This window comes from Anser cygnoides, chromosome Z (assembly GCF_040182565.1).
Source record: "Anser cygnoides isolate HZ-2024a breed goose chromosome Z, Taihu_goose_T2T_genome, whole genome shotgun sequence".
NCBI classification, from domain to species: Eukaryota; Metazoa; Chordata; class Aves; order Anseriformes; family Anatidae; genus Anser; species Anser cygnoides.
The window spans coordinates 23,058,235-23,075,921 of record NC_089912.1 but is presented as its reverse complement, the minus strand read 5'-3'; the positions used below and the strand labels follow the sequence as shown (position 1 = coordinate 23,075,921).

The window sequence follows — 17,687 nt, the reverse complement described above, 5'->3', positions numbered from 1 at the left end:
ACCCTAGTTGATAGCTAGAACAAAGCAAAAAGTCTTCATTCTGTTGGTCATATAAATATATTTTTTAACTCCTTACTTATGCTTTTATTTATGGGGTAAATCATTACTTCCTACTCTAAAAAGAGATAATAAATTAGGTATTTTCCATCTCTATAATTCAAAGTAGAAGGAAAATGAAAGGCATCTGTTTTTCTACTTTTTTGTTGTTCTTGGTGGTGGTGGTGGGTTTTTTTCAGGCATCATGCCTGTAAATGAGTTCCTGTCCATCAGAATTTTGCTTAGGATACAAACGGTAGTTCAATATAGCAAGAGAATGGTGTTATAAAGCTATTTTAGAACCTGAAAAAACTTATTTCACCCACCTGAGATAATGAACAAAATCTTCATGAATACCTCGGAAGTGTCTGATTCAGACCCTGACAATCTGAAGCTGGCAGAGGTTAATCACCTTTAACCAGGTGGTTGTATTGTTGATCAGCACCATTAGCCATAGCTGTTAGGAGTTAAAAGTTATTTTAAACAGACACAAAACAGATAAGTTTCTGAATCTCAAATTTGCATCCTTTCATTATGAGATTGAAAACGTATGCTCATAGTCCTACTCCTGTACACAAGATGTCACTGTTATTTCTGCAAGAAAAGATAAGCATCTCCCTTTTTGAACCACATCATAATAGGGCCCCAGAATTAAAATAACAGAAGTAATTATATGACGCCAGTTATTGATCCAGAAGACCTTACTATGACATGGCTGTACTGAATAATTTTCTATCTCTATCTGTAAAAACATATTTTTGGACTTATAATGGTAAAATAAAGTGCATTAATTAGAATTTTTTAGGCATTCACTCAAAGAGAATTGTGCTTTTATTTAGATAATATTCTAGATATTCGTGTAATGAAATACAAACAAACAAACGGCAACAAAAATACAGTCAAAACCCAGCCATTGTATTTACCCTTGATATTGGATCATAGATATGGAAAGGAGAATGTGAAGAGGAATAAAGTAAAGTCTGGTTTCTGTGATTAATTAGAGCATCCTCAGCATTGTTTTCACTCATATGCTGTTGCATCTTGGCCCTTCCTGCCTCTTCTGTTTACAAGAGATTACCGAAAAAAATAGGCGCTTGACTGTCTTCCTTTTTACCAAGGAATATGCTTGCCATTAATCCTATGGCTGTGAGAGGGATATATACACTTATTTATATATATATAATAAGCTGCGAGAACTTCTTGGAACCTTATACATCAAAGCAGAGTATAGCAGTTGATAGGTATATTTCTTTTGATATTAAGGTTATATAAATTATACAATTGTCTGTGTAGGAGCTGACTTAACCTTACATCTGAAATATCTGGAAAATAATCACTGATAAGATACTGCAAGTAAATCCCCAAATTCTATTGTACATGAGGAAACTGAAATCAAACTACACATTTTGTACCCAAAATTAATTTCTAAAATAACTTTTGGAACAATTTTAACCAACAATTCATAGTAATTAAAAATAAAGGTCTTGAGACTAATCTTATTACTGAAAGTTCAGCAAATTTGAAAAGCAATATTGTCAATGACAGTCATGATGTTAAATTCAGTTTTAAAGAAAATGAATGTTTGTCTAAAAGTGCTATTTTCAAAATAAAACTCTAAAAATCAGATTTAAAAAAAAAAAAGTTTAATGTTGAGATAACACTACCATTCTCCATTTATCATTGAGTGGAGAGAAGAAATAAAGGATCAGCCAGATATTCAGTCTTCCTTTTCAAAGATTTCTTGTTACATTATTCAAAAATATAATTTCTCCTTAGCTAGGTACTTGATGAGAGGAAGTGCTTTAACGTATGCCTGTATCCTGCCAAGTCAGTGCTGGTAGCAGAGAGATAGGATGCTGTACTCTGCTACTGCCTTGCAGTGATGTGCTGCAGAATGAGCATGTTGCATTGTCCCCATCTGAATGAGAAGTGAGGAAAAATGACATGTACTGTGCAATACTGTCCTTGATGCTACTGAATAGTTTCCTTCAGCATCCAGCCATCATCTGTAGGACATTTTGCTCTGTTTTTGCTCTAATTGTTCCCCAAAGAGAAAGGCTTCTAGGTATGTCAAAGAATAAAGCACATTTGAAACACGTTTGACACAGGCGAACACATCTCACTGTTCTTTGTGGAACTATTGGTCCTTGGCTTTCAAAAACTGTCAGTCTGAGGAGGTTAAAAAGGCAGGACGTCCACATGTGGACATTTTCCTTGAGAGGGAGATAAGTTTCACAGTGCTTCACTTGTTCATTAATGTTTCACTTGAATTTTGAATATCATAAGTCTCACTGCACTCTTTTTCACCTCAAGGACAGTGAATTATTCTAAGACACTTTTCTTCTTTTTAGTGTCTTTCATCGTCTTTCATCTTTTTGTCTGTATCTTTGTCTCTCAGCTGAGAGATCCTAATAACTCCTTTCTGTTACAAAACAAGCCTATCACCTCCTCCTCTCAGCCCTCTTCGACCCTTCAGCCATCATACCAAAGGCTAAGCCTTTCTTTGTAGGGGAGACAACATCAGTGGGGTTCCCAGGCTATTGAACCCAGATTATTGGAGGCCATACTGCCAAAATGGGGCAACAGGATTCAGAAAGTCAGAAAGCAGCAGCTGCAGCAAGCCAAAGCTGTGCTGAAAAGGAAATGTAACATCTGTTCTTTGCACTGTGTAGGGCAACAGAACTACACCCGCTCCTGCAATCCAAGTGCAAAACTTGACAAAAGCGCAAATCACTTTCATAGAATCATAGAATATCCCGAGTTGGAAGGGACCCATAAGGATCATAGAGTCCAACTCCTGGCACTGCACAGGTCTGCCCAAAAGTTTAGACCGTGTGACTAAGTGCACAGTCCAATCGCTTCTTAAATTCAGACAGGCTTGGTGCAGTGACTACTTCACTGGGGAGCCTGTTCCAGTGTGCGACCACCTTCTCGGTGAAGAACCTCTTCCTGATGTCCAGCCTAAACTTCCCCTGCCTCAGCTTAACCCCGTTCCCACGGGTCCTGTCACTGGTGATAACGGAGAATAGGTCACCTGCCTCTCCACTCCCTAGCACTACAGCATTATGTAGGAACTCAGCTGCGGACTAGATTCCACTACGTTTAGTGGCACAGAGGTGCAAAAAGAATCTCTGCCTCAAGCAATTTAAAAAGTTTCTAATTAAAAACAAAGCAAAACAACAACAACAACAACAACAACAACAAAACCCTCACTATTCTGATGGGCTAAGTTGTTAGTTACTCCCCAAAGCTGCCCACCTAGTAACTGCTTAGACTGAGAAAACAGATATGAAATTAGAACAGTATAGAGGAAAGTAATTATCAGATATTAATTCAGTTGAGATGGGGAAAAGAGCATGAGTCATACAAGGGACAGTTCCTGATAATTCATTAGCTTGTACATGGAGCGTGCTCCCAAGAAATACGGTAGATGTTTAAAACTAAACAAAATATATTATTGGATAACATACTGTGCACTGTCAGGTATGGTACAGGTTCAGAGTCAGAAGAGATATTCCAATATCATGGGTCATTTCCAACTCTACAGTCTCTAATTTTTTATCATAATGCATTTCAATTCATCAACAAAAATAAGAAATGTGTATTAGCCTGTATATTCAGTGCCTTACTGTTGCACATAGACAGACTGTGAGATTTCTGTGGACTCTTCAAAAAAAAAGATTGAAATTGTAGTGAAATTATAAATAAACCCAGCCTACAACTTTAATATAACCCAGCCTTAAATACAACCCAGCCTACGTCTAAAAGATGATACATAGAAGAAGCTCTATACTGTATATAGTGATAAGTCATACAACCAACATACTGCTTAAAGAAGTTAAAGATTTCAGAGGCAAAGGTTGGAGCTCTAAGACTCTATTCAAATGTCAGGACATAATCTTTCCTTGGGGTGCCAAATACTCAGGGAAATAGATGAAAGGAAACAAGAATTCTCAGTACAAAAACTTTCACCAGGTATCTGCTTAGTTATGACCCTCAGAAAATAAATATCTTTATAGGACATTTAGAAATTAAAGGCTGTTTTTGTTTGCTCTTGCAAAAATAGGAATGTGACTATGATCTCATTAATATTATACATGTTATCTTTGTTATGACTCTTAAGGGATTTCCATATGCTTTTCATACAATAGATAGAAATATCTTTTTTAACTCTTCTTTATCTGCAACTGAAGATATATTTAAAAAATAATAAATAAATAAATTAAAAAAAAAAAAAAGTAAAGGAGTGCAGTTACTGGTTCTCTGCATGAGGAAATAGAGCTTCAGAAGAAAATGATTAAAATGAGATATTTAGACACACAGGAACCCCTACATTGCACAGGTTAGAATTTCTGTTAGTCAGAGTGCAGTCTCCTGGTGTCGTCTACGGAGTTTACTTGTCGGGTTTGGATGACAGAAAACTGAGAAACTTTTTTTTTTCTTACCTTTTTTTTTTTTTGCGCGAAGTAGCTTAAATATAATTTCAAAGAAATTATAGAAAAAATGTCATGTCATGCTTACATGTATACTTGCTATTTATTATCTCTAAGCAGAAGACTCTACTTGGTGTATTTCACAACTGCTAAAATTTTTTTTTAGCAACTAGAGGCAGATTAATTTCATACCATTTGTAATATGAGTATATGATGAACAAATAAAAACAACAAGGAGGAACTTCTTGTTATGACTCTGTAGCAAACAAGATGAAAGGCTTGTAAAACCTTTTCACTTTGCATATGCCATAATTAATTTAGTTAGCTGTTCAAGTTGCATTTTTAAATTTAACTACAGACATAAATGCTGAAATGGTACACTGTGACAGACTTTCTTTTTGAAAGGCCTCCGCTGACACTGCATGCCCTCAAGCAATTTTGTTAACATTAATAAGAATCGTCAATTTTGAAACACCCTCATAAAGAACCAATTAGCCCACTCAGATGCATTTACTTTTGTAACTGAATGCAATATTTATTAGTATTAGTGGATGTAATATTTATTATACAAAAGGGGAATGGTGGTGAGCCTGAAATCTTTAGATTGCATTAAAAATAGAAGTGGGCTTAAGCTGACAAATCTGGTGTTTCACAACCTAAATATTCTTAATTTCTGGCTGCCAGATTTTGGTCTGCCTCTTTTTAAAGAGTCCTTTAGAAAGAGTATCACTTTATTTATTCATTTATTTATGATTCAAAGCATTGGCCAAGTTTTATGGCTCAGGGATTATCTGCCTAACCAGGCAGAAATAAGGACAGCAATTTTTATGTTATAGTTTTTAAGCTTTAGTCCAGGCTAGACCTATTCTTACTGATATCACTGGGGGATGCACTCAGACTCATGTCCTACTAGAAAAGCCACACTGTGCTGAGAAATGGTTGCTATTATTTTTCAGCCTCCAAAAGATCTGTAATTGTTTGCCCAAGGCTTCAACTAGTAAAATAAAGTGATAGCCATTAACACTGTACCTGTAAATCCCAGTGAAAGTTTTGTTTCAGGACCCACAATTGTAAAGCACTACAATGCAACCACTGATTGAAATTACTGCTGCATATTTTATTGGATTCTCTAGAAAACTTCAAAGGGAGTTGATATACTAGATAATGTGCTATTTAACTAACATCTGTTAAACAAACAGTTTAAACAAACAGTGCTGCTTAGTAATGAGGGTGTTGTCTGGGGATGCTTTAAGTTTATGTACCATTTCCAGCTTTGCAGGAGCCAATTTCAGTGGCCTCTCTGTGCATGGTCAATTTGCCCCAGCTTGCTCATCTGAGGAGCTGCCTTTGCAAAGCCACTCTTGAGACATGCTGATGAAAATACTACGTAAGAATAAAAATTATATCAATCTACTAATAGCTTTCTTACTGCTTTGGAAATTTACTGTGTTAGTGTTTATTCAGAATTAGCTCAATACCTTCGTCATAAGGTCATTTAATACAAGGCAAAGAACAGAACAAGGTTTTCCCTAATTAAATATTTATTGCTAACATCTGTGACTCTGACATAGCTCCTATTGTGTCTTTTTTAAGGTTTTTTTTCAACAAAATTTTATCTTCACTTTGGCTCCATAATTTGGAGGCACCTTTGTACTGGTATTGAAATAGCTCTATGACTGAAAGCAAATGTCCATCTGGTTTTTCGTTTTGTTTTGTTTTGTTTTTTGTTTTTAAACTGGCTGCTTTATATAGAAAGGATTCGCATTCAAGGTCAGACTGACAAAGAATGAAGAGTATGTTCTGTTTTATGGAAACCAGACTTCTGTTCTTTATTGATTTTCATCAAGTGGAAACAAACATTGGTCATACTTTACACTGAAAGATATGTCTCGTTTCCTACCTATGCAGGAATGTTTATGATCAATATAAAATGAATTATGAAATACATGAAGTACATAATTTTTCAAGAGAATTTGCAAGAAGAAAAGACTTCACCAATGTGTAGCCCTCATTTTCCAAAAGGCATATAAAAGACCTTAGAATACTATTTTCTTTCTATTTTAGATAAAATATGTGAGGTTAAACAAAACTTGATCTACTTTATCTTTTAAATCTTTATAGGTATCTCAAATATTTTTTACCATTTTCTACTTCCAGTTTTTGATTTTATTTGCATTAGAAACCATCTATTTTTTTTTAGCTTTAATTTGTAATATAAACTGTAATTGAACATTTATCATGTGCTTTCAAAGTAAAATAGGTTGTTCTTATTTGACATTCATGTCGCAGAAGAACAGAATGGTTGAGACAACCCCCCTACCTAAGCAGGGCCACCTAGATCAGGTTGCACATGACCACATCCATGGCCATTTTGAAGGTGTGTGGGGAGGGATACTTCACAACTTCTCTGGGCAACCTCTTCCATTGGTTGGTCACCCACACAGTAAAGTGTTTGCTGATGTTCAAAGGGAAGGAACATCCTTTGTTTCAGTTTGTGCCCATTGCTTCTTGTCTTACCACTGGACACCACTGAAAACAGACTGATGCCTTCTTCTTTACACACTCTGTTCTACTATTGATAAACATGGATTAGATTCACCATGAGATTTCTCTTCCCCAGGCTGAACAGTCCCAGCTCCCTCAGACTTTTCTCATGCAAGAAGTGTTCCAGTGCCTCCATCATCTTTGTGGCCCCTACCTGGAATCTCTCCAGTGTGCTCATGTCTCTCTTGTACTGGAGAGACTGGAACAAGACACAGCACTCCAGGTGTGACCTCACCAGTACTTAGTGGAGGTAAAGGATCACTTCCCTTAAACTGCTGGCAGAAATCATCTTAATGAAGCCCATGATACCACTGGCCTTCTTTGTCTCAAGAGTACTTGTTGGCTCATGTTTAACTCAGGGTCCACCAGGACCCGCAGGTCCCTTTCTGCCAATCTTCTTTCCAACTGGGTGGCCCCCAGCATGTCCTGGTGCCTGGGGTTGTTCCTCCTCAGTGTAGGACTTTGCACTTCCCCTTGTTGAATTTTGAGGCTCCTGCCAACCCATTTCTTAGCCTACAGTACAAGAGCATTTGTTTCATTGTCTCATAAGGTAAGATGTTACACAAAAATTAGCAAGGGCAAAGGGACTGTTATTGGTAGGAGTCCAAATAATACTTTGTTTATATATTTTTGCTTGTACCTTTCACTTGAAAATAGCCAGAACTTTTACTTAACAATTAGAAGATCTGCCATTAAAGCAACACTAGGATATTTTGCAGGAGCCTTTCAAATTTTTAAACTTATTCATCAGTGACCTGGACGATGGAATGGAGTGCACCCTCAGCATAGTGCACCTGGGGAGGAATAACCCCAAGCACCAGTACAGACTGGGTGTGACCTGCTGGAGAGCAGCTCTGCAGAGAGAGACCTGTGAGTCCTGGTGGACAGCAGGCTGACCATGAGCCAGCAATGTGCCCTTGTGGCCAAGAGGGCCAACAGGATCCTGGGCTGCATTCGGAAGAGTATTGCCAGCACGCCAAGGGAGGTGATCCTACCTGTCTACTCAGCCCTGGTGAGACCACGCCTGGAGTATTGTGTCCAGTTCTGGGCTCCCCAGTACAAGAGGGACACAGAGCTACTGGAGTGAGTCCAGAGGAGGGCTACTAAGGTGATTAGAGGACTGCAGCACCTGTCATATGAGGAGAGGCTGAGAGAGCTGGGCCTGTTTAGCCTGCAAAAGAGAAGACTGAGGGGAGACCCCATCGATGTGTATAAATGTACATTGAGGGGAGGGTATTGAGAGGACGGAGCTGGTCTCTTTTCAGTTGTGCCCAGTGACAGAATGAGAGGCAATGGGCACAAACTGAAGCACAGGAGGTTCCGGCTCAATATGAGGGGGAACTTCAGTACTGTGAGGGTGATGGAGCACTAGAATAGGCTGCCCAGAGAGGTAGTGGAGTCTCCTTCTCTGGAGATATTCAAAACCCACCTGGGTGCCATCCTGTGCAACATGCTGTAGGTGATCCTGCTTGGCAGGGGGGTTGGACTAAATGATCTTCAGAGGTCCCTTCCAACACTGCCCATTCTGTGATTCTTTGAAGAAGTGGAGCCAGATTCTGACCAGCGTGCCCTGTCTGAAGCAATCCAATCTGAAACAAATTAGAATATTGATTATTTAGCAAAGGACTGTGTATTTTGATAAATATTGAAAGCACTGTATTCTGGATATAAAAATACAGTGGTTTTTTTTTTATGTGTAGGCCAACGTTTCATGGGCAATGAGGCTGGATGTAAGAAATGAACATAGATCTTTCTTGGGAGTGCAGAATACTAAGAGTTCACCCAATCTAACTATTTATGTAAATAAAAATTTGATTGTATATATAATTTTCTAAAGCCATCTTTTTTTTTTTCTTTTTATTTATTTTTTTTTTGTAAAGAGCCAATGAATTCAAAGAAGGTAATGGGGAAATTTTTAATTTCTAGCATTGTGTAACATAACTGAAAACTGTTTTGTTAGAAATCATGATTAACATGCTCAGAAATCTATCTGCAAGATGTATGCTGCACTAAGTATAGGAAGTCAGACTTATCCGTAATCTGTCTCTACTGGCTACATACAAAGAAAGTTTACTCCCTAATATTACCCCAGATTGTTGCACATTGTCCTTCCCTTGACTGTGGCTTCAAGATGCTAGGAAACATTTAGAAAGTATGATCAGTCAGCGGGGCTATTACACTTGGTATGAAAAGCTGCCTTGGATACAAGGAGAAAATAATGGGTTGAAATTGGCAGAAATTCTGTTACTTTGCTTACTGTGACTTTGTGGGAAGGAGAACATACAGGGGGCTTTATGTTGCAGTGAAAAGTACTTGAATTTTAGCAACTTTATGACGTTTCATTCTTTCCTTCCATTTCAGACTTTGACTATGACTAATTCCCTGACAGAACTGCTTTTCTACTTTCAATATACTGTTTGTATTGGTAGACTATTTCATAATTAACTTCTGTGGGGATTTTTGTTTTTGTTTTGTTTTCAAGTATGTTAATCACATGGTATATGACAATTTTAAGCCACTTTTTTATGCAAAACAAAACTGTCCATACTGTATATGGTTCCCTGAGAAAACGCACCGTAAGCCAATGTAATGGGGGAGAAAAGAGAAAAAAGCAAAATGTGCATCAGACACTCTCAGTGGAAGGGCAGCTTGTTGTCTTACTGGGTTTTCCTTTGTATGGCAACAAATATTCCTTACTTTGTTATTTTAGCTGTACTATGTACAGCTTAATTTTCATAATTACACATAATAGTAATCTTCTGAGTTTTATTTGCAATGAAAAGAAGAATTTATTTTCTCCCCTTCTAGATGATTTTGCAACTGATTGCTTTTTTAGTGAAAAGGGTTTAAGAAAAAAGCTGGCAAAATTTCAGGTGAAAATGGTGCAGGTACTTAAAATATTTACTAATCTGACACCAATAATCACATTCTATGACCACGGCTAACACCTGGTCTCATTGTCTGCAATGTTGTACTCAAATTTCATTAAGGCACAGATCAGGCTTGTAACATTTCCAGCCTTAGCAGAGGACAGCACACAACCATCACCCCAGGCTGGGGATGCCATCACCCCCACAGTAATTTTTCTTTGATCAGACCTTGGGGAGTAGGCAGTGATGCTCTGCAGTGTGCTGTGGTGGGTGAGAGCACAGCGTGAGGGCAGGCACCGGGCAGCTGGACAGAGCCATGCCCCATGCAGCCCCCAACCACTTCCACTGCCTCTGCTGCCTGTCCTGAGTATGGGGTAGTTGTGGTGTGGTGGGGGTTTTCATCTGGTTGAAAACCAAAGTTAGACTAATGCAGAGAGGAAATAAAGTAACTGATACTTGCTGAAGGAAATAGCACAACTAGGCTCATTTGTACCTTCCCCACCAACTGGAACATGGGCCTGCTGGTGGGCCCAACATGGTGGGCCTGTGGACAGGCAGAGCAGGGCTGTGGGGAGCTGGAGAATTGCCCTGCTGTGGCCTCACTGGGAAAGGAGCAGTGGCCTCTGACATGGTGCCATGGTGTCCTGGACCCTGAGCGGGGGGGGGGGGGGGGGGGGGGGGGGGGGGGGGGGGGGGGGGGACGGGGGGACGACTTGCAGGTGGTCCTAGGCCACAAAGAGGGAGACATCAAGTGAAAGTGACACCATGGTGCACAGAGCAAAGGCTGGGCCCTGATGGGAAGAACTGGCTGTTCTCTTTCCAGATAAATGTACTCTGACTTCAAACAGGACAGGAGGACAGGAGAAAAATGGGCCTAACAGATGAGACCAAGCCTGTCTCTTTCTCAGGAAGCTGGGAGGGCCACGGTCCATTGTTCACTGTGTGCTACACATGGATGGTAACCTATGAGCACAATCCTGTGATGCATCACCATGAGTATCAGAAGCTCTTCAGAGGGCAAATAACTAACTGTGAGGGCACTTTTGATGCACACTGTGTACTGTTCCCACTTTGGGACCCTACTGTTTCAAATAAACACAGTGCAAAGTCTTGAGGATGAGGTTTCACATGGACCTGAGCCAACCCAACAGCTTGCTGCAACCAGAGAGGGATGCCTGGCTTCCTCTTCCCTGCTGACTCCCTCTCTCCCTCCCTTCCTTCCTCCCTCCTTCCCACCAGCTGTGTGGTCATCCTGTCTTGTGGGCTCTGTTACACGTCAGGCCCTTCAGTGAGCCAGGGAGCTCAGCACAACAAGCACTTCCCAGTTTGTTTGCTGAGACTGGTACAGGCTGGACCACAGGAACAGGCACGCGGTGAGAAGAGCAGGATGGAGCAATGTCTCAGCCTTGGAGTGGGGTAGACAGACAGATGGACTATTTCTTAGACCAATGTCTCTGCATTGTGAAATGTCTACCTGAATCTCCTTTTGTATGCATTTCATGTTGGTGTAATTTCATAGAAGCCTCTCGTAAGCAGGGTCTTGTTCTAACACACACCTAAGTGATAGGAGAGAGCTGATCCCTGCCCATTGTAAGTACATGGAGACAATGAAAGGTAACAATGGGGGGAGACTTTTTTGGGGAGAGAGACTCTTTATCAGGGAGTGTAGCAATAAGACAAGGGGTAATCGTTTTAAACTAAAAGAGGGTAGGTTTAAATCAGACAGGAAGAAATTCTTCACTCAGAGGGTGGTGAGGCACTGGCACAGGTTGCCCAGAGAAGCTGTGGATGCCCCATTCCCGTAACTGTTCAAGGCCAGGTTGTATGGTTCTTTGGGCAACCTGGTCTGGTGGGAAGTGTTCCTGCACATGGCAGGGGGGGTGAAACTAGATGATCTTTAAGGTGCCTCCCAACCCGAGCCATTCTATGATTTAATGGTTCTATGAAACAGATGTCCAAGTGTTTCTGGAACTCATGTCTCCAGTTTCCAGCCAGCCCTAACATATTCCAGAGGAAGCAAATGGCAGTAAATGAATTATGCAGGTTACTGAGCAGTACAGCGCATCAATTTATGTGGAACTGGATTTTTGTGAGATTATATTATGATCACTGCATGCAAATTATAAGAGTTGCTGTAGTAAGCAATGGTCTAAAACTAAACAATTGTCTATTTAGTTATGAAGAAATTAATAAATACTGATAAGTGCTATTTTTACAGTAGTCATTTCAGGGCTGTTGCATAACTGCATGGTTATGGTCTGAATAACTTTCCAAATTAAAAAAATATATCTAGTAACTAAATAATTCCTGTTATTAGTGGCTTTGAGTGCCACAGGGAATAGGATCTTAAACAGAAAGCCATGGCTGAATGTCTGTCTTCCATGCTTTCCTCTTCTCCACCTGATTATCAATAGTACTCACCATGGAGAACCACAGTGTTTCTTACAAGTTTTGGTTCAATGAGTAAAGAGTTTGCAAGAGGAGACAGACTGGAGCATGCCCAGAGACATTCATATTTTGGAGACTTTGTGCTTATATACGAGCTTCCCCCTTTTGTTGTAAAGTCTGCCTTCTAGCTCCTCTTCAAACATGGTTCCCCACAGTAGCTGTAAACAAGAAAGCTGTTGTTATAATTGCGATGAACATGGCCTTCTTATAAAAGATTCATTGGCTCAAGAGAGTAAAGGAACACAGGGGAAATAGTAAAAAAAAAAAAACCTTACTTATTTATTTATTTATTTATTTTACCAGTTTAAAACCTGAAAAGGTGAGTCACCACCTATATCCACTCCTGCATTCCCTAGTGCAGTGTGACCATTAGTCCTGGACCACTCACTGTTGCACTAGAAAAAATCCCATGCCTTTCTGTTCTACTGCTTTACTTTGCTTTACCTTTTACACTAAACCAAGAGTAGCTTTTAATCAGCTTAGAGCAGACCAGTAGTTACAGTACTCAGAATAATCCTCTCCTTAGCCACTTCCAGGTCGAAGTCTCACCAACTTTGTTTTTTAATTTGGATATCAGATAACAAACCCTAATCTCTGGGGTAGTTCAGACTTCAGAGTCATTCCCAGCATCAGTCAATGGATGAGTGAAAGTCTGAGAATTCTATTCAGCTCAGGAAACATATGTAACTGTCACATGCCTGGAATAAGCACATACATATTTAAGCTGTTGCAATCTTCCATTAATTTCTTCTGTCTTGTCCTCTTTAAATGTCACTGAGGCAGGGGTTGCCTTCAGACATCCTGGGATTTATGTGTGTGTGGAGTGAGGGAAGCTGACATTAAAGAAAGAAAACAATGTACCCAGTGCCAAAAATTCTACTTCTGAGCAAAGACAGCATATGGCATGCATGAATTATTCTGCCTGAAGTCCCTGTGAAAGCTGCTGGATTTTGCAGCTGTAGGATGCCCTGCAACAGCATGACAACCTTGAAGGGTAAAGCCTAATTGCTTACCTGGTTTTGGCAACAATGAAGATAACCTTTTCAGTTACAGAGAGATTACAATCACATTAAATCACTTAATCCTTTGCAGCATTTTATAGAAAGACGTGGGCAACACCTGAACTTTGTAAATTCAGAAGGTGGTTCTAACTAAACAAAACACCATAATGGTGTCAGAAGTGTTGGGAAGTCCTGTCCTAAGTGGTATGCTAAGTTTATTGAACTGAAAATAAGGAGAAGGAACAAGCTGGTACAGTTAGGTCTTTTTCTTCAATAAAGCTTAATCATAAATACGTCCAGAGCTGTTGCTATATTGATGGTATTTGAGTCAGATCAGTTTAAAAGATGTGTCCCACTCAGAAAAGCATTTGAAAGGTTTTTAACTTAAAACACACAAACACCTTCATAGCAGTCAGTGGAATTACTGAATGTTTAGTACCAAATAGATGTTTAGGTCCCAGGCTGAACCAGAGCTGATTTTCTCATTGATTTTCAGTGGATGGCACAGAACAGTATTTTTTTTTAAAGTTAACAAATCCCAACTGCAAGGTTCAGGTAACAAAAAATGAGAGCTTCAGCTGCCAGTGACATGGTTTGTCTTAGTCCTAACAAACAGAAGACCATGGGTTCTTTAGTGCTTGCAATGAATATCTTAGCCACCTATTTTAATACAACTAAAATACAACAGTTCTCAACATGACAGTTTACCCAGAAGATAGGAAAAAACTTTGATTATAATGAAAGGAAGACATATACATATTCAGTTTACCAGATAGCAGCAGAATGCTACATTTCCTCTCCTATAAATGTAAATTTCCTTTCCTATAAATGTGAAACAAAAATTAAAAACTGCAGGAAAAAATACAGGAAGGGCTTCCAATGTCTGTGAAGGGATTTCTTGTCTTCTGGCAAGAAGCAGATCAGACAAATGTAATAGCTGGCAACAGAGGAGTAACAAGTGAGGATATCCACTATTCTACTATTCCACTATTTTTGTGAGTTTGTGAGTTTATGAGCTCTTCCCATTACACTGGAAACAGAGGAGAATTTAACACAGGCTGCTATTGCTGCTTCATAAATCCAGCTCACATGGTTAAAATATCTATCATGGTGTATGTGGTAAAAACATCAAACAAATTTAGAAGATATCTTTATAACTATTAGCTTTAAATGAGAAGGTCAACTCTAATGATATCTGCAACTGCATTATTTCTAAGAGATTTCTTCAGGAAAGAGGGCCTGATGACAGAGGTCTAAGTCTGAGGATAGGAAAGCTAAAGACTGTTGTAAAGAAGCTAGGGGGTCAAGAAAATGACTTCTGAAATCCCCAGATTCTTAGCGTCCCAAATGAAAATGTGGCTTGCCCTTAACTGCATAGTCTAAACTGTACTCAGAGGTATTTATTCCCAGTATGTGGGTGTTAGAAAGTAACGCAACTCCTTACCATAAAAATAACAATGAGTAATTACTAGATGCTGATGTGACATATGGAAATCAAGTCTAAGACTAACTAGTGATGTGGTAAAATGGCACAAATTTGCTGGGTGCATGTCAAAACATTAAGCTAGAGAAGGGCAGCAGAAATAAAGTGAATAATAGAAGAACTTTTGTCAAATGATCAGTGATCAATCCCAGCTGCTTTCCAGCTGCTTTCCTACTGTTTTGCAATAGCACAAATTTAATTGTAAAAAACTCCGTTTTTTTTTTAACCCGTAGTACATATTCAGAATCTGATAGCACTTTAAGTAGTGGATTAGATCCTGTCTGAGGATCACGTGTATTCCAGGCCCAAGAAACACATCTGTCCTACTCTCTTGTTTCAAAAGGTGTAAGAATCAGTATTTTCATTTTAGTTAAAAAAAAAAATGAATCATATTGCCATTCTCAAAGACTTCTTACTCTGAAGGAAAACAGTTGTTTTCCAAAGTTCTGAAAACACATCCTTGCCAAGTAACTTAATAATGAACCAAGCTTATTTTCATAGAAATGACCAAATGGAAATACTCCAGCCATTTAGAATTTTTATGCAAATCATTTTATAAAAATGTTAAAGGTAATCTCTAGGAAAAGAAAACTAATGAGCAGGAGAGCTATGATTATTTCTCCTGTTTTGCATGCTATTTACATTTACTATCATTTTCATTGCTTCCCTGCCCCACTTTCAGACTCCTTTGTCTTCCACTTGCTATATGTAACTCTTTAGAAATTGATCTTGTAATGGACAAGTGCAGGCAGAGAAACTTCTATTCCACATGCACACAGGCTGGCCAACTTGAAGCCAACTCTTGTGCAGAATCTATACAGCTGCATTAATGACTGAATCTATGCTAAACTACCGTGACCGTAACACATACTCTGCCTCTAACCAAGCCAACTGAGCTACCCAGCTTCCAAACCAGCTGGCCATGCCTGTCCAGCATCAGGCTGGTAGCAGCTAAAATCTGTCTCCAACAAGGACTGCTTCTCAGGTGATCCCATTTCTAAGGGATTTGCTTCTCTCGCACATACCCGTGTGAAACTTCTCAGCCTCCTGCTTAGGCTTTGGGTTCAGACCAAGAGTTTCTCAGCCATATTCACAAGTCTAGTAATGGGCATCTCCATGTTCTCAGCCCTTCTCATCACTTCCATGTCCACACTTGCCAAACTTCCCTCAGCAGCACAAGGCTGCATATGACTGAAATTGCAGACTCATTTAGTGCTCACTTACTGATATTTGCCTAGCCTTCCATGCCCTTCAGAAGCTTGAATGCCTCCATCCTTTTCAGATCTGCTAGCTACAGATGTTCCAATAGAGAGAGAGGCCTTTTAAAGGAGGTAGTGGTTCACATTACTTTTCTTTTCAAATGTAGCAAATAGAGGCAGTGGTATTCAGTTTTTATATAACTTTACTGCCTCATAGTTCCTCCTCACCTCATAGTTCCCCTTTGAGTTTTGTGGTGCCTTCTTACTGAGATACCTGTTTGAAGTTTTGTTTTTGGTAGTCCCCTTGTCTCAGTAACCCTGCCTTCTGGTAGAAGCAATTAGTATGGTTTCAAGCCATGTGTGTACTGTTTGCCTTAACTCTACTTCCAAGCAAGAGAGAGAACTCTGCTTTAGAGGGCCTATTGAATTTATATTATGCTATTTCATCCAAACAAAATGTGTTTAAAAGAGAGAGAATACAAGCAAAGGGAAAGGAAGAGTTTGTATAATACATTTCATCTTCTTACTTGGGGTTCAGTATCCTATAATTCAGGATGAAGTTAATTCAACATGTCCAGAGCAACATTTGATCACAAGGCCCCCATGGAAGAATAGCCTGAAGGTCACACAAAGACCATTTATCTTCTAATCACCTTCCTCCTTGCATCTAGCCCCTAGTATTTCAAAATTCTTCTTGTGCTTGGAAAAATGCCCACACCAATCAAGATGATTGGCCTCCAGACTGTATTTCCACTGTTCCTTGGGGAAGGAATTAGATCACACTCCCTTGCCATAGACATCCAGTTACTACCTCTGCTGACCTCAGCTGTTGTCATGATCTGTGTAATAAAATCAAAGCAATTTGTACATGTGAGAGCTTTACAGTTAGACAGAGATTAAACATACCTTTAGCAATGTCTCCAAATTAAATTTTCAGATCATAACTCTGCAGCCTCAGGCTATTCCCTAGAAAACATACAAGGCCAAATTAAATTTCTGAATACACTGTTCAGATTTTTATTTTTTTGGTAACATAAATATTGATTCTTTTATTCTTTATGGCAATTGTAAGATGCCACAGCTTAAGCTTAAACTATTTTTCAGCACTACGCATCAGTGTGGCACATTAAACAACAATTACCTATACAAGAATATCAAGACAGTTTCACAGGTTTAACAAGTGGCAGACACAACAGAAACAGGAACAGTGAAGCACTGTATAAATAATCCATCACATGGAAATATCCCTTTATAACACAAGAGAATGGTGGGCAAATGAAATAAACGTTTATTTCTGACATGAAATAATATCTAGAAACAATGTTTAGAGAAGCCACATGGCAAAGAGAAAGCAGTTCTGTAATCAAAGCAGATACTCATAGCAGCCTGTAATGATAATAAACTGATGATAAAAATCTAGCCAGAATGGACCATGCTTAGGCAGAATAAACCATGCTGTAAGGAAGAATGAAACTGGCAGCACGATGCAATAGAAAATGTCCAATGGCAAACAAAGACTAGAAGGAAGAATGACAGATACCAAAAGAAAAATTGGATGTCACATTTGTTAAAAGTTGTATTTGCTTATGAAAGAAAAAAGGGAGATAAAATGAAACATCTGAGTTGTTTTTTAAATTGCTTTTTTATCTATCCTGATATAAAGGATTCAAGTC

At 39.1% G+C, this 17,687-nt stretch overlaps 1 long non-coding RNA gene across 1 annotated transcript in view; it reads right to left on the bottom strand.

Annotated features, from left to right (window-relative positions):
• Positions 1–16,982, bottom strand: part of LOC136788912 (uncharacterized) — a 46,531-nt gene extending 29,549 nt beyond the window's left edge. The window contains exon 1 of the long non-coding RNA XR_010827465.1: positions 16,921–16,982. This is a non-coding gene — a long non-coding RNA (uncharacterized lncRNA). The remainder of the gene's footprint in view (positions 1–16,920) is intronic.
• Positions 16,983–17,687: the final 705 nt, after the last annotated feature.